Raw genomic sequence first — 23,799 nt, forward strand, 5'->3', positions numbered from 1 at the left:
ATCTTTAATGGTGTACCACCTACATGTGACATTGGGACAAACATGTCCTTCACACTGGGTAGTGCTGCACCTTCTCTGGCATTTAGTAGCAGGCCATGGCTCTGGCACCAGTCATCCATGTCTATGACGCCCTAGGTGGATGTCCATGTAACGTGGGGTGTTGGGTATGTTGGCCGGTGTGTAGTCATCTGCACACCTTGTCTGCTACAATCCCCCTATGATTGCATGCACATTGGAAGGTCGGATGCCATATGGCAGGGGGCCCAGGAGTGAGCCCTGTGGGCCTCCACTGGGTCCAGATAAGAGTGTGACAAGGCACCTTGAGCACCAACCCTGTGTGGTGTGGCCTCCAACCTGTCTGAGAAGCATCGGGTGACATATGTCCCCACATGTATGCTGGCGAGCCTTTCCATGGGTCCCATGTGTAGTGTGCTCTGAACGCTCACACCAGGTCATGGTACTGTGTGCAAACCCACATATCCCCATCAATGGCCTTGGTGACCACTCCAGACAGGACGAGCAGGTTCGGGAGGCAGGATCCGCCCTTGACTATGTAGTTGTGGGTATGTTCGGTATTGGCTGTACACCGCTATCTGTAACCATGGCCACCTGTATGGACCTCCACACAGCTTTGCAGACAAGGCTTGTCAAGCGTATAGGGTGTGGCTGCCGACAGTCCATAAGAGCACTACCCTGGCATAGTGGGACCACAGATGCCATATGGCATCCATTGGGGACATAGCCCATAGTAAGGCTAACATGACACAGTGGCCGCATGTGTGGGCCGAGGGCCTCAATGAGGATGGGTAGCACACAGCCAGGGACACTATCGGTGCCCATTGCTGACGTGTCAACCGCCATAGAGATATGGGATCACTCCAGGCCATATGAGATGTCTGGGAGGATACACTCTGGTGGGATGGATATGTTCCCTCTTGGGGGGGGGGATGTATGCATGGAACATGTCCGCTGGTTTGCAGACAATGTCTGTGGGTGCAGTGACTGTTGTACCATTCTGGACCATTTCCAGCCACGTTTGTGTGCCCCCAACCATGTCCTTACCACAGTTAGGGAAGGCCCTATGGTCGTCTCATGTACCCTCTGCAGTACCACTCCCACAAGCGGCCGTGGATGATGGTATGTGGGGCCGTATGGTGACACCGGTATGACTGGGTGATGGCTTCCGTGGTACTGTCATTGCTCTGCCATGTATTAGCTCCAACTGTTGATGTACAGGTAGTCAGTGGCTGCGGTCCACCACACCATGTGCCTACCTGTGGTGGACAAGGTCCTGATGTCATCATGTTTGCCTGTTGCAGACATGCATGTGGGTGCTCAGAGAAGGCATTTGTTAGGCGTTTGCCGGTCTGGCCTGTGTTCAACAGTGGCATGGAGGACTTGTAGGGTACCACACCGGTCATATGATGTGTGTGGTTGTCTGTGGAGAGGTCATCACTGAAGTCCCCCATGCTGGTGTTGGTTACAGGATGTGGTTGACCAGTGGATCCACTATACGGTCTTGCATCACCATTGAGGGCTGTACATCCTGTGTGGGGCATATCCTCACCTTGTGTGATGGGCAGAACTGTCAGACATCCCCCCCTAGTATGTATGGTGCATGGCTGTTTAACAGTGGCCAGGTGTGTGAACACCTGGGACCGCTGGCGTAGTGTGTTGTGCCATGGGTAATGTTCCCAGGCTATGTATGGGTGGTTCATGTCACCCAATACGGTGCTGTTGTGAGAGCATGCCCACTCACCAGTGTCCTCAGGACATCTGTGAAGGTATCCTGTGTTTGGGAGGGTTGTCTGTAGCATGCAACAAACTGTAGGCCAGTCCTACACATGGTTAATTGCACCTAGATATTCCCCGCAGCAACGGCCACGTCTGTGGCATGGCCGGGTTGCTGTTGTGTGGCTGGACACACAGGACGGTCCACATTCCGCCACCCATGCCATCGCACCATGTGTATGCATGTCTGCTCTGTGCCGACTCTAAGTGTCTGAGCATGCCCAGTAGGCAGCTGTGTAGATAGACACACAGCACAGTGCACACCCCGCCCGTCTGCAGTTATACCCCGGGTGCATGCCTGTATCCCGTACGCAACGGCCACGTCTGTGGCATGGCCAGGTTTCTGTTGTGTGGCTGGACACACACGACGGTCCACATTCCGCCGCCCATGCCGTCGCACCATGTGTATGCATGTCTGCTCTGTGCCGAGTCTAAGTGTCTGAGCATGCCCAGTAGGCAGTGATGTACTGATCAGTACTTACATGGTAGTCCCGACTGCAGCGCTAACGTGTTACTGTACGGCGACCTTGGGATGGTAACAGACTTCGTGACTGCGCACTCTGTCCTAACTCCCGATCGGGCGCATTGCCTCTGCAAATGATACCACTCACGTAGGGGTATGCCTCCTGACAGCGCTCTGCTCAGTAGACTCGGTAGCTCGTTCTGTAAATGCTTCATACTGTAGTGTGTTCATGTAGATAGGCGTAGGTTCATCCCCCGTCCCTTCCGTGTGTGTGTGTGTGTGTGTGTGTGTGTGTGTGTGTGTGTGTGTGTGTGTGTGTGTGTCTGTGTGTGTTCCCAGCTGCCTCTGCGAGTGATCATGCTTTTAGACGCTCCGCAACACATGCCTTGGCTATTGCCAACTATTGTCTTGCGGGTGACGTCAGCAGCCTACAAGTATGCGTGTGACAGCGCTCTGTTCAGTAAAGTCGGTAGCGCGTTCTGTAAATGCTTCATACTGTAGTGTGTTCATGTAGATAGGCGTAGGTTCGTCCCCGTCCCTTCCGTGTGTGTGTGTCTGTGTGTGTGTGTTTCCAGCTGCCTCTGCGACTGATTATGCTTTTAGACGCTCCGCAACACATGCCTTGGCTATTGCCAACTATTGTCTTGCGGGTGACGTCAGCAGCCTACAAGTATGCGTGTGACAGCGCTCTGTTCAGTAAAGTCGGTGGCGTTCTGTAAATGCTTCATACTGTAGTGTGTTCATGTAGATAGGCGTAGGTTCGTCCCCGTCCCTTCCGTGTGTGTGTATCTCTGTGTGTGTGTGTTTCCAGCTGCCTCTGCGACTGATTATGCTTTTACACACTCCGCAACACATGCCTTGGCTATTGCCAACTATTGTCTTGCGGGTGGCGTCAGCAGCCTACAAGTATGCGTGTGACAGCGCTCTGTTCAGTAAAGTCAGTAGCGCGTTCTGTAAATGCTTCGTACTGTAGTGTGTTCATGTAGATAGGCGTAGGTTCGTCCCCGTCCCTTCCGTGTGTGTGTCTCTGTGTGTGTGTGTTTCCAGCTGCCTCTGCGACTGATTATGCTTTTAGACGCTCCGCAACACATGCCTTGGCTATTGCCAACTATTGTCTTGCGGGTGACGTCAGCAGCCTACAAGTATGCATGTGACAGCGCTCTGTTCAGTAAAGTCGGTAGCGCGTTCTGTAAATGCTTCGTACTGTAGTGTGTTCATGTAGATAGGCGTAGGTTCGTCCCCCATCCCTTCCGTGTGTGTGTGTCTGTGTGTGTGTGTGTTTCCAGCTGCCTCTACGACTGATTATGCTTTCAGACGCTCCACAACACATGCCTTGGCTATTGCCAACTATTGTCTTGCGGGTGACGTCAGCAGCCTACAAGTATGCGTGTGACAGCGCTCTGTTCAGTAAAGTCAGTAGCGCGTTCTGTAAATGCTTCGTACTGTAGTGTGTTCATGTAGATAGGCGTAGGTTCATCCCCCGTCCCTTCCGTGTGTGTGTGTCTCTGTGTGTGTGTGTTTCCAGCTGCCTCTGTGACTGATTATGCTTTTAGACGCTCCGCAACACATGCCTTGGCTATTGCCAACTATTGTCTTGCGGGTGACGTCAGCAGCCTACAAGTATGCGTGTGACAGCGCTCTGTTCAGTAAAGTCGGTAGCGCGTTCTGTAAATGCTTCGTACTGTAGTGTGTTCATGTAGATAGGCGTAGGTTCGTCCCCCGTCCCTTCCGTGTGTGTGTGTCTGTGTGTGTGTGTTTCCAGCTGCCTCTGCGACTGATTATGCTTTTAGACGCTCCGCAACACATGCCTTGGCTATTGCCAACTATTGTCTTGTGGGTGACGTCAGCAGCCTACAAGTATGCGTGTGACAGCGCTCTGTTCAGTAAAGTCAGTAGCGCGTTCTGTAAATGCTTCGTACTGTAGTGTGTTCATGTAGATAGGCGTAGGTTCATCCCCCGTCCCTTCCGTGTGTGTGTGTCTCTGTGTGTGTGTGTTTCCAGCTGCCTCTACGACTGATTATGCTTTTAGACGCTCCGCAACACATGCCTTGGCTATTGCCAACTATTGTCTTGCGGGTGACGTCAGCAGCCTACAAGTATGCGTGACAGCGCTCTGTTCAGTAAAGTCGGTAGCGCGTTCTGTAAATGCTTCATACTGTAGTGTGTTCATGTAGATAGGCGTAGGTTCGTCCCCCGTCCCTTCCGTGTGTGTGTCTCTGTGTGTGTGTGTTTCCAGCTGCCTCTGCAACTGATTATGCTTTTAGACGCTCCGCAACACATGCCTTGGCTATTGCCGACTATTGTCTTGCGGTGGCGTCACCAGCCTAGCCTACAAGTATGCCTCTGACAGCCACGTCAGTTAACTCGGTAGCGCGTTCTGTGAATGCTTCATACTGTACTGAGTTCATGTAAATAGGCGTAGGTTCATCTCCCGTCCCTTCCGTGTGTGTGTGTGTTTCCATTGCTTTCGCAAATACAACTGAATAAGCAAATCCTTAAAGTGTTCACAATCAACAGTGTGATATTTAAAATCATGTCAAGACTCACATTGTTGATTGTGAACATTCTTAGACATAGCTGTTTTTCTGCACACGTTGTGGAAACAACGAAAACGTTGCATGTTGTAATGAACTGTTTAAATGTTACGAAGACTTGTGTTGTGTCGAACTACGGGGACTATTCTTTATTTTATCTTATTTTATTTTATTTTATTTTACATTTGTTGACCGGGCTAGTCCAACTGGATCATTGTCCATTTTCAGTGGAGGCCCGGGGAGAAAAGCTCCACAGATTAAAGCATGTTTATAGAAATACATGTAAAAAAAAAAACACTTGTGATATAGGCAAAGAGCAATAATACAAGGAAATTAGTTCAGGTCAGGTGATGCTATTCTAATAACAAATAGATAATACTAGCTATGTAATACAAATTATGTAATTAAAAAAAATGAAAATAAAAATAATAATTTTTTTTTTTTTATGATTTGAGAGAGAGATTTAGAGTGTTAAATAAAATGCAAATATAGTTGAAAGATGAAAGTAGGTTAGTCTGGATTGGTACAAGAGCAGAGCCAGAAGTTATTCAGATGTGAAAGAAGTTGCTTTTTAAAGCAAGGAAAAGTGGCTAGAGAGGAGATATGTGAGGGAAGGTTATTCCATATTTTGCCAACTGAGTTGGAGAAAAGGCAGTTCCCTGCAGAGTTTGAAATTCTGGTCATGTTAACTTGTAGCTTTTGGGAGGAGCGTAGTTGTTTTAAATTATTATAGGGAGTCAAGAGGTTGCTAAGAGCAGGTGTTTTTGAGGGTTGATATAAAATTTTATGTGCTATTAAGAGTTGTTGATAGATAATCTTGTTAGGAAGTTCCAGCCAGTGTAGAAGTTTTAAGTTTATGCAGTGGTGAGTTCTATATTGAGATGCAGTGGCAAATCGAGCTATGTTGTGGTAGGATATAGACAGTTTCCTAAGGTTACCTTTAGATAGATTAGTGTAGATCGAGGACGCATACAGAAGGGTAGAGATAAGATGTGATTGTGCTAAAGTAGTCCGTGCCTTAGGTGTAAGGAAGGGTTTTATTCTGTATAGTGAACCAATCTTTTATTAACTGTTTTTATTGTGTTATTAATGTGGTGGTCAAAGCTAAGATTATTATCAATAGTAACACCAAGCAGTTTTGTAGTGGAGTCAGGAGTAATGTGAGAGTTATCACTTGCAGTGATAGTAAAATGTAGTTGAGTAGATTTGTGTGTAGTTGAAAAAAGTAATAGTTTTGTTTTCTTGGGGTTAAGGAGAAGACATCTTTTAGAGAACCATTGTTCAACGGTTGAAAAGGTAGCTTGTGTAAGGGATTGGAGTTCTGGTTGAGAGGAGGCTGTACAGATTAAAGTGGAATCATCTGCATATTGTATGCAGGTAGTGTTTTGGATCGATGATTGGAGATCATTAATAAAGATGGAGAATAAAAGTGGGCCTAGTATAGATCCCTGTGGTACTCCTAATGAGATAGGTAATAGAGTAGATAAAGAATTTTTCCAGAGTACTGCTTGATGTCGATCTTCAAGATATGATGAGAACCAGGTTAAAGAAGAGTCATTCAAGGCAAGGGATTTCAGTATGTGGAGAAGTGTATGATTTACCATATCGAAGGCTTTTGACAGGTCTAGAAATAGAGAAGAGGTTAGTTTGTTGTTATTACGGTTACAGTTGATGGTATTGGTGAAAGAGTAGTGCAGTGGTAGTACTATGTGAAGGCCTAAATCCATGTTGGGTGTCAGCTAGTAGGTTGTTAAGGAGGAGATGGTTTAGTAGTTGTTTATGTATACATTTTTCCATAATTTTTGCTAGAGGAGATAACAGTGCAATTGGGCGAAAGTTAGAAAGGTCGGTAGATTTGCCTCCTTTGTGTAAGGGTATGATGTGTGATATTTTCCAAATTGCTGGGAAAGCACTTTCTTTTATGGATCTGTTTATTAGAATAGAGACAGGATAGGCAATAGCTTTAGCTGCTACTTGCAGGAATTCAGCAGGAAGCTTGTCTGCTGAGGGGTAGTGGGTTTAACTTTGTGTAATAGAGATTGTATATAAGAGGTGGGTATGGGTTGTAGTTGAAGGAGAGGAAGAGAGTCATTGAAGCTACTTAAGAGCAGTTGAGAGGTATCAGGAGATAGGTGGTTAGCAAGACTTTGTATGGATGAAGTAAAGAAAGTATTGAAATTATTGGCTATTAAAGTAGAGTCTTCGGGGTCTAAGTCCTGGGGATTGGGTGTGATTAATTTGCCTGGGGTAATTAGATTGTTAATAGTAGACCAGAATTTTTTTGGTTCTTTATTAGTGGATTGTTGTAGTTCAAAGTAAAAATTCTTTTTATCTGTTATGATAGCTTTTTTGGTACTGTTTCTGAGCTCTCTAAAGGTTTGATGATCTGTTGGGTTTCTAGAGGAACGCCATTTTTTCCAAGATTTATTTCTGAGAATAATTTTATGCTTAGTATTGGAGGTTAGCCAGGGTGCTGTCTTAGTCTTTGTTCTAATAGTGCGACTTGGGGCATGTTGATTTAGGATTGCAAGGAATGCTGAATTGAAGTATTCAACGGCTTTGTTAAGTGTGAGGTGTTTGAGGGGTCCAGTTATATTGTGAAAGTTCTGTTTGAAACTGTTCAGGAATAAAATTTTTTTTGGAGTATAGTGTTTTATGAGTGGTAGGAAAGTTTAGGTTAGTTTTGGCTCTGACTACGTAAATGAGGGAGTGATCACTAATGTCGTCAGGAAGGATGCCAGTTTGGTAGTTTTGTAGGGGAGTTAGTAAGGATCCAGTCCAAGGTGGTTTCTTTTTGGTTTTTGTTGGTTCTGGTCGGACCATTAATGAGTTGTTTAAAACCATTTAGGTTTATATGAGAAGTAGGGTTAATGTTGCTACATGATATCCAATCAATGTTAAAGTCCCCAAGAAATAGTGTTTCTTGAGGAAGTTTGTTAGAGATTTGTTCTAGAATGTGTTCTAGGGTAGGGATGTTATTTCCTGGGGATATATGCACAGATGATGTTTATTGATTTACTGTTGTTGATTTGTATTTTTGAGCAAATTATTTCAGCATTGTAGTTTTGGGAGAAGGAAAGGTCAAGAAGAGTAAGTTTTAGGTTAGTTCTATATATAATTGCTACTCCTCCACCTTTCTTGGTGGAGCGATCATGTCTTACAATGCTATAACCAGGTGGGGTAATCTCAATGTCTTTAATTACAGGTTTTAGCCAGGTTTCTGTTAAGCATAAGATGTCAAAGTTGTGTATTTCAAGTAGGGCATGGAGTAGACTAATTTTGTTACAGATGCTACGTATATTGAGGTGGGCTATGGATAGTTGGTTAGTGGGTATGGAGGAAGAGGAGAGAAGGGTTTGGTATGATTTTTATGTGTTGTGGTTTTATTATTTTCTGGGCCTGGGTTGGGGTGTATGTCGCCATCTTGTAGTAGAAGGAGTACTGTAGCATATCTTTCTGGTTTAAATTTTTGGAAAGTTTCAATAATTTTTAGTTTTAGATTTAAGTAGTTTATAGTGTAGTAGCCTATGGTATTTGGGAAGAATGTATATAGTTTCTAAGGAGGTATGTAAGAAGGAAGAGGGTTGGGATGTTGTGTTTGTAGAGGTATGTTTTGAAGGAAGTGAGAGAGAAACAGTTATAGAGTGTTCATAGGAGGTTAGGAAGTAAGTAGTCATAAGTGAGGAAAGTAGTAAGAAGGAGATAGCTATTTTCAGTTGTGACTGGAAGATAGTCATAGTCATGGTGATGTAGTAGGTGTTTTGCTAAGAAGTAGGGGTAGGTGTGGGATAGTTTAGTTTGATTATAGGTAGGGGTGGGAGTGGTTTAGGGTTGTTGCGTCTGATTGGTGGGAGTAAGTAGGGGGTGTGGTGAAAGGAGGAATAAATGTAGGAGCCCTAGGGGTGGGATATGGGGGTAGGGGGGGGAGCGAAGCGGGGCCAGCAGAAGTAGGCTGAAGACAATCAGTGAGGAGGAAGACTCAGTAGGTCGTTCTAAAGGTAGAGGAAGGTGAACAATAATAAGAGGTTAAAAGGTAGAACTGCAGGAGGAATCTGGAGATGACAGTTATAAAGATGTCCTTGGACAGTGAGAGGTGATATATAGGAGACCCAAAAAAGGCTGGGAACAGAGGTACTGGGGGCAAGGATGCAGAGGTAGGTTAGAAAGGAGTGTTGAAAGTTAGTGAATCAGAAAGATAAAGTATGAGGGCGCCACCTAGTGGTCAGCAGGTATATAGCAGGGGAGAGGTAACCTGCTAGGGAGAAGGACTAGGCAGGAGGAAGGATTAAGTATAGAGGGTAAAGAGGGAAATATTCAGAAAGAAGGGAGTAGTGGGGGGGGGTCCGACTGCTGGCTAGGCTACCTGGGGTTCCACTGAAGTGTTAACATCAATATATGAGCTACAGTATCAATACGTACATTCAAAGCCTTTCCAAAGGAAAGGTAACACTTGTAGTTGTAGGGTAGGTGTCTTAGTTTTCACTAAAGTTCAAAAGGACCTGACTGGTGTTATTCAGGTGGTTGATTTGGAACCAAGCTGGAATACAGTGATTCAAAGCCTTTCCAAAGGAAAGGTAACACTTGTAGTTGTAGGGTAGGTGTCTTAGTTTTCACTAAAGTTCAAAAGGACCTGACTGGTGTTATTCAGGTGGTTGATTTGGAACCAAGCTGGAATACAGTGATTCAAAGCCTTTCCAAAGGAAAGGTAACACTTGTAGTTGTAGGGTAGGTGTCTTAGTTTTCACTAAAGTTCAAAAGGACCTGACTGGTGTTATTCAGGTGGTTGATTTGGAACCAAGCTGGAATACAGTGATTCAAAGCCTTTCCAAAGGAAAGGTAACACTTGTAGTTGTAGGGTAGGTGTCTTCTTGCTGCAGGTTGCTGGTTTGTTTGTGTTTCATAGTACAATACCATGTAATACGTGTGTTCATAGTATGCTTTCTGTGATGTTGACATGTGTGTGTTTCGTTAGCAGTACGTCTCTGCTTTCTATGCTGTGGCTACATCTCCATTGCTCGCATAGACAGTGACAAATGGAGGTGTAAGGGTGGACATTTAAAGCCTGGATACTTCCATGTTATGTGTAAGTCTCACGGGGCCAACGGGTGATAGCGCATACATGTCTATGAAGTACCTTTGGATACCATATGCGACCTGTCGTGGACGAAATGTTTAAGTGGACTGTTCCATCTACCTATGTGTGGCATGGTTTGTGGCCATAGGGTGCCAGCAAGTCTTCCCTGTTCATTGGGTGTTTGCCATGGTCTATTGACATCACTCATATTAATTCACTGCAGGATGTCTTTCATTGTTGGCAACGCCATAGTTTGACCTTCGTATGTCATTCCCAGCAGACGTGGAGATTGTGCCATTGGTATGTTTACACAGGTGACCCATCTGTTCCACTGTATGGAAGCGTGTGATCCCCATAGATGTGCTGGCAGATTGAGTGCTGTGTACGCCGGTATCTGCCCAGCGGTCTGGCTTTGAATGGGGAGTGTCTACTGTAGACCCTATCTGTATTCCCTGGGTTATGCCTTGCAACAGCTGTGGGATTCCCCCAGGTTTGCAGCTATGGGTGCCATCTTGGCCGTACGTTTGTCCATCCATGGGAACTGCCTACTGGACACTAGTATCGGCCTGTCAACATTCCACAGCTGCATTCTCCATTTCCGGTGGATGATCGGTATTAGTATTGCGGAGTAACGCATATGCCATTACCGCCCCACACGGGCGGGACAAGGAATCATCTGCCAATCCACACCGACACCCATTTTGCATACCCACGATCCCATGTCTGCAACCCTCGACAGTACCCCTTGCACACCCTTCATGTGTGCGGAAATGGGATGTGAACGTACGTGTATGGACGCAGCAGCCTGGGGAGTCCTATTCATATGTCCTGCATTTCATGGACAGCTATCATCACCCTTGAAGACGCTTGTGGTGCATATATCTACCTGTGCCGTAGTCACGGCTGTCACCTCTTCCGGTTCACACTATGTTGCCCACACTTACTTAAGGAGTAATTTTTGGGTCCTGCAATGGACACCGATGTGCATATGTAAAGTTTAGAACATGTTGGACTGTGTCCATTCGGCCAGTGGGTTTGACTGCCGACGTATGTTCCCCAGTCCCGGATGTCTGTCCGCCTACCCATATTATGTAGTGCTACGGAACCCGTGTCCTTCCACAATTTACCCATATGGTGTTACTGTAGTACTGCAGGTTGGCAACTGCTTTAGATAATCCTCAGAGGTACCATTGTGAACTATCCGCCACTGTATTGTCATTATAACACAGCCGGTACATGTAGAACGTATTTATTCATGACAGTATGTTATTTATGTGTGGGAACGCCATATTTTAACCATAGTATGACCTTCCTAGTTGACGTTGTTGGTGTGCCATTAATATGTGTTCCACAGGTCGCACATATGTTCCGCAGAGTGGAAGCGGGTGATCCCCACATACTTCATAGCACCTTGGCTGCTGTGTACGCTGGGATTCGCACGGCAGGATGGATGTCTACGGGGTGTATCTACTGTTGTTTCCATCTGTATGTCCTGTGTTATGCCTTACTACGGCTGTGTGATTCCACCAGGTTTGCTATTATGGGTGCCATCTTGTCCGTACGTTTGTCCATCCTTGGGAAATGCCTACTGGACACTGATGTAGGGCTGAACATATTTCACACCTGCCTTTAGCATTACCCAATGGATGCTTTGCATCCTTAGTGGGGACTAAGGCACATCCTGTACCCGCAGTCCTCCCACGGGGCGGGACAACGGATTATCTGCCAAACAACACTGAGCCCCATTTTGCATACCCAGGATACCATGGCTGCAACCCCCCACGGTACGCATGACACATCCTTCATGTGTGCGGAACTGGGATATGGACGCACATGTATGGACACGGCAGTCTGGGGACCTCTGTTCATATGTCCTGCATGTCATGGGCAGGTATCATCAACCTTAAACACGCTGGTGGTGCATATGTTTAGCTGTGTCGTAGTCACGGTTAGTACTCTGATTGGCCGATCTCGATGTATAAAGGTGTAAACGTCTGAATTTTTGGAGTCCTACAATGGACACCGATGTGCATTTGTAAAGTGTAGAACGTGTTGGACTGTCACCATCTGGCCAGTGGTATTGACTGCCGCTGTATGTTCCCCAATCGTGGATGTCTGCTTGACTACCCATCGTTTGTATTACATGGCCTATCTATATCCACGTGCCAGTATGCGGAAATACAGCAAACCTTGCGTCCTGCCCATCGTCATAAACGACATTATGGAATATATATCGGCAAAAACAGACACTGTCAAATACGATAGACTCCACAGTGAAAGGATACTGAGCTCTTTCACCTACTAACATGGGGCATCGTCGGAGTACGGTATGCATGACATAGCCGTCCCTTATACACTTCCTGCAGAGTCGGTTTAAAGCGAAATAATGAATAAACCTGCTCATAGTTAGGTGGACAGTGCTCCAAGTCTTGATTAAAACATGACATATACATATCAGTGTTGCATGCCTTACTTCATGGAAACAATAATACGGCAACAATGTGTTAATATATATACAATATTGGTAATTACAATCGGTATCCTGACACATAGTTGATAATTGTTGTGAGTGCACCTTAGAATGTAGTGTGTTGATCAGGATATTGTATATCAATGTGTATAATAGTAGCATTACGATAACAAAGCATGGAATCAATAAGTACTATTTATGCATATATTTCACAATTATGACTGTAAATGTGTGGAGGAGACATCCGTAACCTTCCCTGGTTCCACTGGATCACACACGCACACTCGCATGTCCGGATTGTGGGTTACGCGCAGGCGCACATGCATATCCGTAGTCCGTTTATATATGTTTACAGTGTCTGTGTGATTACGTGTTTTGCGTTAGTTGTGACTATTCCGGTAACATATGTCTGATCCGGTTGATGGACGTGTGCAGAAAGCACTTACAGCTTTATATATGTAACAGTCTTTGCAGCATGGACGCATTACGTACACGTGCACATCTATATGTTCTATAGTCGTAATTCAAACGTGACTGCATTCACGTTTGCCGGTTACTGTGACCAGTACACGTTAGCTGTTCGTTGTCATTAATATGCATACCCATGGTACCTATGTACATTTACACATCCCCCCCCGCACACACGCACGTCACAGGCATCCATTCTCCTGCTGGGAAAGGTGCGGTACTGCATGTTGAACATTCCTAATTCCCCCTCGCTCATGGCCCAGGATGCATATGTCGTCACCGCAGGGCTGTTCAGATGACAGGTGCTTATATCCCATACGCATACAGGCCTTTGATTGTCAGGGTGTTGCTGTGGTGCTTTGGGTTTGGTCTTGTCCGCCCACTGTACGGGACTGCCCTGACCCTGTACGAATGTTAGATGAGTCACATGGGCACGTTTTGTCCGTGTCCATGGTACCATGTCACGGCCCCCCCCCATTTATTCGTAACCGTGTGCGCCGATTGGCCGGTGTACCCGTTGTAGATCTTGTTATACTAATTGCACACGGTCTGGTCGAACGGACCTATTTCCATTACTAACCCTCCGTATGTATGGCCTGTGTCGCAATATTACAAGGGTTTACCATTCCGTGACGACTTTCACTGAGCCACAGACATGTCCGTTGCTTGGTTTGGGCCGGTTCCGCTGTGCTACACACATTTCACATGGCGGAACAGGTTGAACAGCTCAGCCACGAGGACATCGGGTTCTCCGTCGCTGTTTAGTATTGAATGTCTATGTGGAGTTTGTTTCACAAAGCGAGACAATGTCGACATTGTTAACGGACATCTCGCGCAGTACGTCCGCACCGCGGGTGACGTATGTCTGCCTTTGGGCGGCGAACAGGCATTATGCTGTGCCATTATGTCTGGGGATATATGGTTTCTTGACATAGATGATATGCCATACTAGCAATGACCCTAGCAATGACCCGTGTCTGGGTGTGGGTACTGCTGTATTACCCACGGGAAGAGTGGCCTTAGGTTAAGTGGTGCCCTAGGCAGACGTTGCCACCGATACATCACCCGCTACCCCCCTCCTGGTCTACCTACACCAAATAGAGTCTGGAAAGGTGCCCCGAGTAGAGCAACGCCCTAGACGGCTACCTACTTGGCCTATGCCTAAGGCCGGCTATGTGTGTGGTCCCTTGGGCATCGGACTCGGGAACGCGCCACGTCTGCCGTGGGTATGTCCAGCATTACCCACATCCAGCCCCAAGGCAGTCAACACAGCATCCATGGGTCCAGATGGTGTCCCAGCTGTGTACTCCAGGAACTCTATGGGGAATTAAACCCACACTTAGGACAGCTGTTTAATCTTAGCCTCACCTCAGGATACGTACCCGAGTAGTAGCACAGGGTGACTGTAGTCACACTCCACATAGATGGTGCCTCCACTGACCCTGGTTATTACCATACCATTAGTTTGACAAGCCTTATCTGCAAACCATGGAGGTGGATCATAATGGAACACATAGATAAAGACATAGGGGACTCGCATACTTTGGATACAACCCAGTTTAGCTTGGTCAGGGTCAGATCATGCCTTTTACACGTGTTTCACTTTGTAGAATCAGTCACCAAGGCCATTGATGAGGGTAAAGCAGTCCGTACAGCCTACCTCAACCCGGCAAAGCCCTTCGACACAATACCCCCCTCGGGTATAATTGATATACCCGTCATCTTGAATGTAAATCCATACATCGCCATATGGGTTGCAAACTGGCTAAGTCACAGAACACACATGGCCATAGTTGCTGGCGCCATGTCATACTCACAGCCAGTCACAGGTGGTGTCCCATGGGGCTCAGTCCTGGGTCCACTATTTCTCAGCATCTACGTTTCCAATGTACACGCATACACAGGGGGGTTATGGGTGACAATGTTTGCAGATGACTGCAAACCGGGTGCCAAAGTCAGACACACATCTGACACAGATATCCTTCAGGAGTGCCTCACAGATGTGGATAAGTGGTACCAGAGACATGTCCTACAGCTAAATGCCAGGAAATGCATAGGCATACCCTTCGGGAAGAACAAGGTTACCCCGAGCTACCATATAGGTGGCAATCCACTGAGCATAGAGGGGGTTACCAGTGATCTGGGGACACGGGTTGTTGTTAACCGTTCGTTAGACACACATGTTGCTAACATAGTTAGGTAGACCTTCCACATTGCCCACATCATCATGAAGGGATTCACATCTAGATCAGGGGTGGTCATTGTCCCCTTGTACTCATCACTCATTAGACCTATGATTGGGTACAATGCCCTGTTCAGAATGTATCTGACCCAACACCTGCAGCAGCTGGAAAGGCACCAACAGTTCATCGACAAACAGATGCAGGGTCTCAGGTATATGTGTTATACTGACCAACTGAAGGAATTCCAGCTGTATACAGTTGCATACCACTTGCCCAGAGGTGACCCATGCCTGGCATACAAGGCTATGTCGAACCCAGATCTGATGACTATGCTTCACGTAAAGAAGTTAGATCCCTCAGAACCACAAGGGCAGCTGATGTACACCTTGACACTGTCATTAATCGAACGTGTTGTTGGGACAGATTCATCACCCAGACACTCACTATGCTGTGGAACAACATCCCAGTACATGTGAGGGCAAGCACCTCGCTGGCCTTGTGTTACTATTTAGACATGGATGTCTGAATTGATTTATTTAAGTAACCTTATAAATGAATATTTACATTAGCACATTGTGAATCTTTACATTTCGTTGGTCTATTGTACATTAGTCATGATCATACGGTGTATGTGTATATATTATGGTCATTTAAATTACTAGGTGTCTGCAGTTCTGTTAATATATTGGCACAATCCATAGGACATATATATGTATCTTACACAGTCAGGCATTTGGAAAACATTTTCTGTTGGTTCATCTTTCATATATGTACATATATTTCTATTTTCCGATGAAGACTGTACCTTTCGAAGCAATGTCTGATGTCCTCACTGTGTGGTATCTGTAACCCAAGTAAGGTTTGTTTGCTTGTCTGCCTTTAAGGCATGTAAGTAGTACCTAGCACATCGAATTTACTGACCAATTAAGGCTTTTAAATGTAGTAGGTTGGACTGCATTGTATGTATTCTGAATAAGCCTGCTTATGAAGCAGACGAAGTGGGCTCCAATAGACTATGCTAACTGCCTTTAATTCTTGGTGTGCTCTGAGTGGTCACTGACGGTCCCTCCAGTACCTCGTCTTTGCTTTGGACTTCATCGGCTGGTTGTCTGTGTTTGTTGTATGGGGAATGTCAACTGTAGTCCCTATGTGTATTACTTGTGTAATGCCTTACTACGGCAGTGTAATTCCACCGGGTTAGCAGTTATGGGTGCCATCTTAGTCATACGCTTGTCCATCCATGTGAATTGCCTACTGGACACTGGTGTAGGGCTGTACACATTCCACACCTGCATTTTGCATTCTCCGGTAGATGGTTTGCATTATTAGCGGAGAGTGAGGCATGTGCTACGCACACATCCCTCCCACGGGGCGGGACAAAGGATTGCCTGCGAAACGACACCGAGGCCAGATTCTACATACCCAGACTCCCTTGACTGCAACTGTGGACAGTACCCATTATACATCCTTCATGTGTGCGGGACTGTGATGTGGACGCAGCTCAATGGACCCGATACCCTGGGTATTCCTGTGCATGTGTGCTGCATTTCATGGACAGCTATCAACAACATTGAACAGGCTTGCGTGCACATGTGTACCTGTGACGTGGTGACGACAATGAGATCACGTGAGTAATGCAGGAAGCTAGCGGGCATTCTCTGAATAGAACTTTTGGTTCCTACAATGGACACCGAAGTGCATATGTCAAGTTAGATGTTGCTGGACTGTGTCCACCTGCCCAATGCTTTTCACTGCTGGTGTATGTTCCCCAATCACGGATGTCTGTTTGACTACCCATTCCACATGGTGCTACATAACCAGGTGATTTAGTACTGTGAACAAATGACATACATCCAAAGATGCTGGTTAACAACTGCTTCATATAAACCTCAGACATCCCAATGGGACATATCCGTCACTGTATTTCCAATATAACACCACCGGAACATGTTGATTACCTATGTATTCATTTAACCATGTTTTCTTCATAGGTGGGAATGCCATGGTTTACATATCCTACTTGACGTTGTGTGTGTGCCATTAGTATGTGTTCCACAGGTCGCACATCTGTTCCGCTGTACGGTAGCGGGTGCTCCTCAGTCTGTTGCTGGCAGATTGAGTGCTGTGTACGCCGGTGTTGGCACGGCGGTCCGACTTTGTATGTGGAATATCAACTGCAGTCCCTATGTGTATTTCCGGTCTTATGCCTTACCGCGGCTGTGTAATTTACCCGGGTTTGCGGTTGTGGGTGGCATCTTGTGCATACGGTTGTCCATCCATGACAATTGCCTACTGGACACTAGTATAGGGCTGTACACATTTCACACCTGCATTTAACATTCTCCAGTGGATGGTTTGCATCATTAGCGGATAGTATGGCAGGTGCTACACACATCCCTCCCACGGGGCGGGACCAAGGATTGGCTGCGAAGCAACACCGAGCCCAGAGTCTACATACCCAGAATCCCTTGACTGCAACAATCGACAGTACCCATTACACATCCTTCATGTGTGCGGGACTGTGATGTGGACGCAGTTCTATGGACCCGGTACCCTGGGTATTTCTGTGCATCTGTGCTGCATTACATGGACAGCTATCATCAACATTAAACACGCTTGCGGTGCATATGTGTACCTGTGACGGCAATGAGTTCCGGTACGTATCGAAAGAAGACGTGAATCTGGGATGATGTCAATTTTTGGGTCCCACAATGGACACCACTGTGCATATTTAAAGTGTAGAGCTTGTCGGACTCTGTCCTCGTCAGCAGTGGGTTTCACTGATGCTGTGTGTTCAGCAATCGCGGATGTGTGCTTGACTACCCATACTGTGTTGTGCTACAGGAACCATGTCTTCCGACACCAGAACCCAATGCTATACATCCAATGTTGCAGGTTAACAACCACTTTCATACCATACCCAGAGGTCACGATTGGGAGGTATTGCCACTTTATTATCGGAACAACACCCCCAGACTGTGTACATCACGGGAACTTTAGGCCAGTCTTACCAGCCATTTGCAATTGTAATTAGCAGACACGTGTCAATACATGTATGATAAGACATATTGTCATGCAGAAGTTGATCTATGTTATTTGGACATTGGCTTCTGCTTTTGGCATCCGTTGCTGTGAGTGTTGCCAGTTACCATACACATTGCTTGCTCAGAGGCAGACTACACAAATCTGCACACTACTGTGGTCTCCTTTAAGGACCCTGAGCCAGTGGTCGACAGTACGGCAGCCACTGCATCAATCACATTTGCCATCTACCAGTACCTACAGGACTGCATGAGCCAGTCATTCACTTACCCAACTGTGGTTCACTGTACCAATGCCAAGCATCCAGTGTGGTGTACCCCAGCCATACACAGGATGTACAACACGAGGAGGTGGCTACTACAAGGTGGAGCAGACACCTTGTGAGGTATGACACCCTTGGTCATCATATGTGTAGAGTTACACACTGTCATGAAATTGTCCAGGGCACATTCCACAGATATACCTACATGGACCTGGCTAACAATCATACCACCTTCAGTTGCTATGCTCGACACCTGGGAGCTCACTCCCACATATGCTCTGACTGGGTTCACATAGAGGTGGGGTTTACTCAACATACACACATTGCCAACATGCAGGCTGACAAGTCCAGTGAGGACATCTCCACACCCTCCCCCACACATGAGGAGATGTGTGTACCAGTGGTTTGTGGTCACCAAATGTTCTGTGACACACAGGTGGGACATGCTCTCTCCAGGGCAGTGGACATAGCATCCATGAGACCAGCTGGTGACCCGCTGTGTACTCCACTATCTCATTTATGAATTGGACCCACAGTTAGGACAGCTATTTCTTTGTAGCCTCACCTCAGGTAGGGTACCCAGGTTGTGTCACATGGCAACTGTAGTCCCACGTCACATGGCCAATACCTCCACTGAGGCTGGTTATTACTGTCCCATTACCCTGAGGAGACCTATCTGCAAAGACATGGGGAGGGATCATACTGCGGCTTGTACATGACTGCATAGGGGACATACATACTTTGCATCACACACGGTTTGTCCTGTTCAGGAGCGGTTCATGCCTTTAAAGCATGGTTGACATTTTCGGGACAGTCGCCGAGGCCACTGATGGGGTTGTTGCAGTCCATACAGCCTACCTCGACCTGGCAAAGCCCTTCATCACATTACCCCCCTCAGGTATCGTTGATAAACCCATTGGCTGGGATGTGAACACGTACATCACAGAATGTGTTGTAAACTGTCTATGTGACACAACACACACAGTCATAGTTGCTGGCAGCATGTCAGACCTACTGCCTGTCACAAGTGGTGTCCCATGGGGCCCTTCCATGTCTGCACTCCTGTCATACACCTACATTTTCATGGTACAGGCACACACAGGGGTGCTATGGGCAACAGTGTTTGTAGATGACTGCAGAACAGGTGCCATAGTGGGACGGACATCTGACACAGATATCCTTCGAAGGGGCCTCCCAGGTATGCATATCTGCTGTCAGGGACATGTCCCACAGCTAAATGCGACGTAATGCAACATCATACCTGTGGAGAACTACTAGGCACCCCTGTCCAGCATATAGGTGGCTGTCCACTCAGCACAGGGGTGATTACCAGGGATCAGGGCACAGTGTTTGACAGTCACCATTCATTCCACACACACGTTGCTATCGTGGTTGTGTGGGTCTTCTACATTGCCCACCTGTTGGTGCAGGGATTCACATCTACATCAGGCTAGGTCATTGTCTCCTTGTACCCATTACGTGTTACACCTATGATCTACTACATTGCCCCATTCAGACTGTATCTGACCATACACCTACAGCAGCTGGGAAGCCCACATAGGTTGATTGTTGTACAGATGCAGGATGACACCATTTTGTGTAATGCTGCCCCACTTGTAGGACCCCTGCCACATCACGTCACATACCTGCTGTTTAGTGTTGACCTGTGCCTGACATGCAAGGCCATGTCAACCCATATGTCATGTGTATGCTTCACCTACTGTATCCGCATCCCTCAGAACCACTAGGGCAGGTGACATTTACCTTGTCACTGTCATTAATGGGATGTGTTTGAGTGACACATATATCACCCAGACACTCATTATGCTGTGGATCTACATCACAGTACATGTGAGACAAACATCCTTCCTAGCCTTGTTCGCAGCTATGTTGTCCATTGGATGGAGAATTGCAGGTATAGGCCAGGGATTACATCATTATCAGTGCTTGACGGAGATACAGCAATATCATGGGTTTTTCATCTGAAGCACAGAAGGTTGGCAAAGTCATCCTAACTATGGTGTAGTATTATGGCTGGGCCTGGGACGATGGCCTACCCTGTACCTATGGACATGTGAACCTATATTCATAGTTTGTCACATGTACAATTGTCTATCCACTATAGTCTTTCGCCACTGTATATTTCTGTGGCACATGATTGTCCTCTGTATTACATGCAGGTATGCTGTGTACATTGCACATACGTCACCGTTGATGACAGTGTATCTGTGTCCCTAACACTGTGATACTGAGGACTACCACACATCCTTCACAGCATTACATGCATATGTCCATTCTATTCTTCTTTGGCCTATGGGGGGGGTGTTAAGGCAAACATTACTCAAGTCCCTGTTTGTGCATGCTTCATGTTGGTGTTTGACCAGGCTCCGTTGCGGTCATGTGTTGGACAGTAGTGTGTCTGTGTGTTTGCCATGTGTTTTTATTGCCGGTACATCTGTGGGAGGTGTAGTTGGCACATGTTCCCCTTTGCAGGGACACCCATCCTGGGGTTTGTGTCATGCATCTGCACTTGGCACGTGCCATATGCCCTGTAGTATTCCCACAGTCGTGTATGCCTTCATGCACTACTACTGCGTGTTACTGGCTGTGTGTATGTGGTACACATGGACATTGTGATAGTTGGCTTGACCTATTCCCATGCTAGAACGTAAACATCTGTCAATTAAGTCTTTAAAATCAAACTGTAACACTCATTCGTATTTTCAAAATGACACTCATTAACACAGGAAGCTGGGATTAATAACATTTTACTACTGTGCAGCAGGAGGCAAAGAAGTATGCAGTAAAAGTGTAGACATTTGTTCTACTCTATACATGTTACATCTGTATGAGCATTCTGTATACTATCATCTTTTGCACACATTAATGATGTGGTCAGTCACAAGGCATTTACATTGCTAGAGTACAGAACATTGTATTCCTACAACAGTACTCATGTAATGCTTATTACATGTTTTCCCATGAGGATAGCCCAACCTTGCGAGCCACATATTCACTTAGACTGTACTTTGGAAGATTCTGCTCTGTCACGGTTCCAACACTGTTCATATCCAGTCCTCACTCCGTGTCCTACTAGGTTCCTGTGTCTCTCTGCTGAGCAGCTGTACTCTGTGTTAGAGCTCACAAGCCTATCCTCCTCAGTGGAAGGATGACAAATATACCTGTACATACATGTATTATTCTGTAACCGAGCAGATGAGTAATGCTGACTGACATACACCTGCTGCACTGGTTACTGCTAGGGTCAGGGTTCAATCACACTGCAGCTACACTACAAGCAATTACATGCATGAGAAGCTGTACTGCCATATTGTCAGGTAGAATAATGTGCATTATACACTATTTGCTTCTAATGTTGCACGTCATATATAAGTTTAAATATGTATTTTGCTAACATTCTCCCTCCTTTGATTGCTTCTACTCTATCCAGAAACATATACAACATTATTTCATTCCCTAGCCTCTTCCTCTGTGGAACGTTTAACTAGGCAAGTAATTTGTTGTACATTGCAAGTAGGATTGCATTTTCTATTGACAAATACCACTACAGGTCTTGATACATAGTCTCGGGTACAGGTATGTCGCCAGAGTCCCTGACTAATACTTACATGCACAGTATCCCGCACTAGACACATGCTCCCAATATGAGCAGAACAACACAAATGGCAATCATGATATTCAGTATGACTGACCCCATCCACCCAATGGTTTGTGGAAATGGTTCGTCAGTGGGTTTGGGCCTGGTTCCGCCATGGATGACACCTGCTATATTACCTCTAGCTGGGTGTTGCTTTTGGTCTCTTCATGTGGTAGTTGGACACGGCGATCTTCTTCAGTAAGCGCGCACGTACCAATTCTCAGCGCCACGGTGCAGTCGTGCGCTATAACATTTTGTGACACAACAGTTCTCATTGCATCCAGTTCATCAGTCACATGTTCAAGAGCGGAAGGTCACATTCATCCTTCCTCCGACAGGTTTTGATAACTTCCTCTGTTCCCTGATTGATTTCACTACTCCAGAAGTTGGGAGTGTTCCAGCCCAGGTTGTGACGCTGTCACTTATGTCCATATGAATCGATATTCCTTTATCTCTTGCAGAAGACTGGAATGTCAGAACAGCTTCCATTTCACCCACTGGATTAGTAGGTTTCTCGACTGTGTTCCCAGTTCTTCGAGCTATATGTGTTATAGTTCGTTTCGCACCCACAGGCAATTGTACAGTATGTCATGTGACTGGAGCCAGATAACCCAAATAACAACTGCCGGACCAATTCCCAGGTAACCATTGATATGCTTATTTCCCACAAACAACATAACAATATTCTACTTTACTACTGATGCGGGTTACCTCTGCATGTAACATATTCCTGTCTCTAACAGAGGACTGTTTATACAGTTCAGGATGTTTCTGCACATCCTTCAACATTGTTCTCATGATGTTTCAATACAAATTAGGAATGGTGCTACAAGTAGTACTGTGATCTTTGGCTGTTATATGACATTCGTAGGACACAGTTATGTTACAAATACTCCCAACAACTGAAACTGTATCATGTTTATGATAACATACAATTCCTTTTTGTGTAACAGGTAAGTACATTGCCACGTTGTCCTGTGATCTCACAGAACCTGTATCAAAGTGTAGATATTCACAAGTCTCAATCTATCCCCAAGGGGACAACATGCATCGGAAGTCCTCCATATGATGTAGGTATGGCAGTACAAACACAGCAATTTAAAGTGTTCCTAGTCTCTATATGCACACGCGTCATGCCTAGGTATCTAAACTGTGGAAGACACTCTGTGGCCAGTTCATCACGTATCAGTATTTGTATCCGTGTAGTTATATGCAGGTAAGGTCCCAGAAAATGTGAAGTAAACACAAACATGGTTAATAGGTGTATAATCATTAGGACAGCGAACATTAATGTCTTTGGGGTTGCTTTGTATTGTTATACAGTCTTGGCCGGGTGATTCAGGCTCTTTGGTATATCAGCTACAAGATGTCAATCAGACTTGATATCCTTTACCGGTTTGGGAAATGTGAGGTGGACCCAGGACGACCTCTCTGCAAACTTTACTGCGGTAGGCGTTGCCAACAGTACCCGGTACAGACCTTCGCAATGTCCACTTGGCAATAATGTTCTTTGGATAACAGTGACATACACACAGGATACTGGTGTCAGCTATGCGTCCGTCTTCGTTTGCTCTTATCTGTAACAGACTTTAACTGAAGAACAGTGTTACTACTTAACAGTCCTCTCATGTCACCTGCTACTGAGTCATCGACCTCCGGCTCTGCAGGCATGACAGATTTCCACTCTGGCACATGGTATGCCATTCCACATACTACTTCGAAGTGGGTGCAGCACTTTACATTTGGAACTGTTGTCATGCTCAGCAATGCTAGAGGTAGACAGCACATGTAACTCATCTGGATGTCACCCACCAACCTCCTCTACTTATTTCTCGGGATCCCATTCTACGGCGC

Source organism: Protopterus annectens, chromosome 11.part0, assembly GCF_019279795.1.
Source record: "Protopterus annectens isolate FY-2018-M chromosome 11.part0, PAN1.0, whole genome shotgun sequence".
Lineage (NCBI taxonomy): Eukaryota > Metazoa > Chordata > Ceratodontiformes > Protopteridae > Protopterus > Protopterus annectens.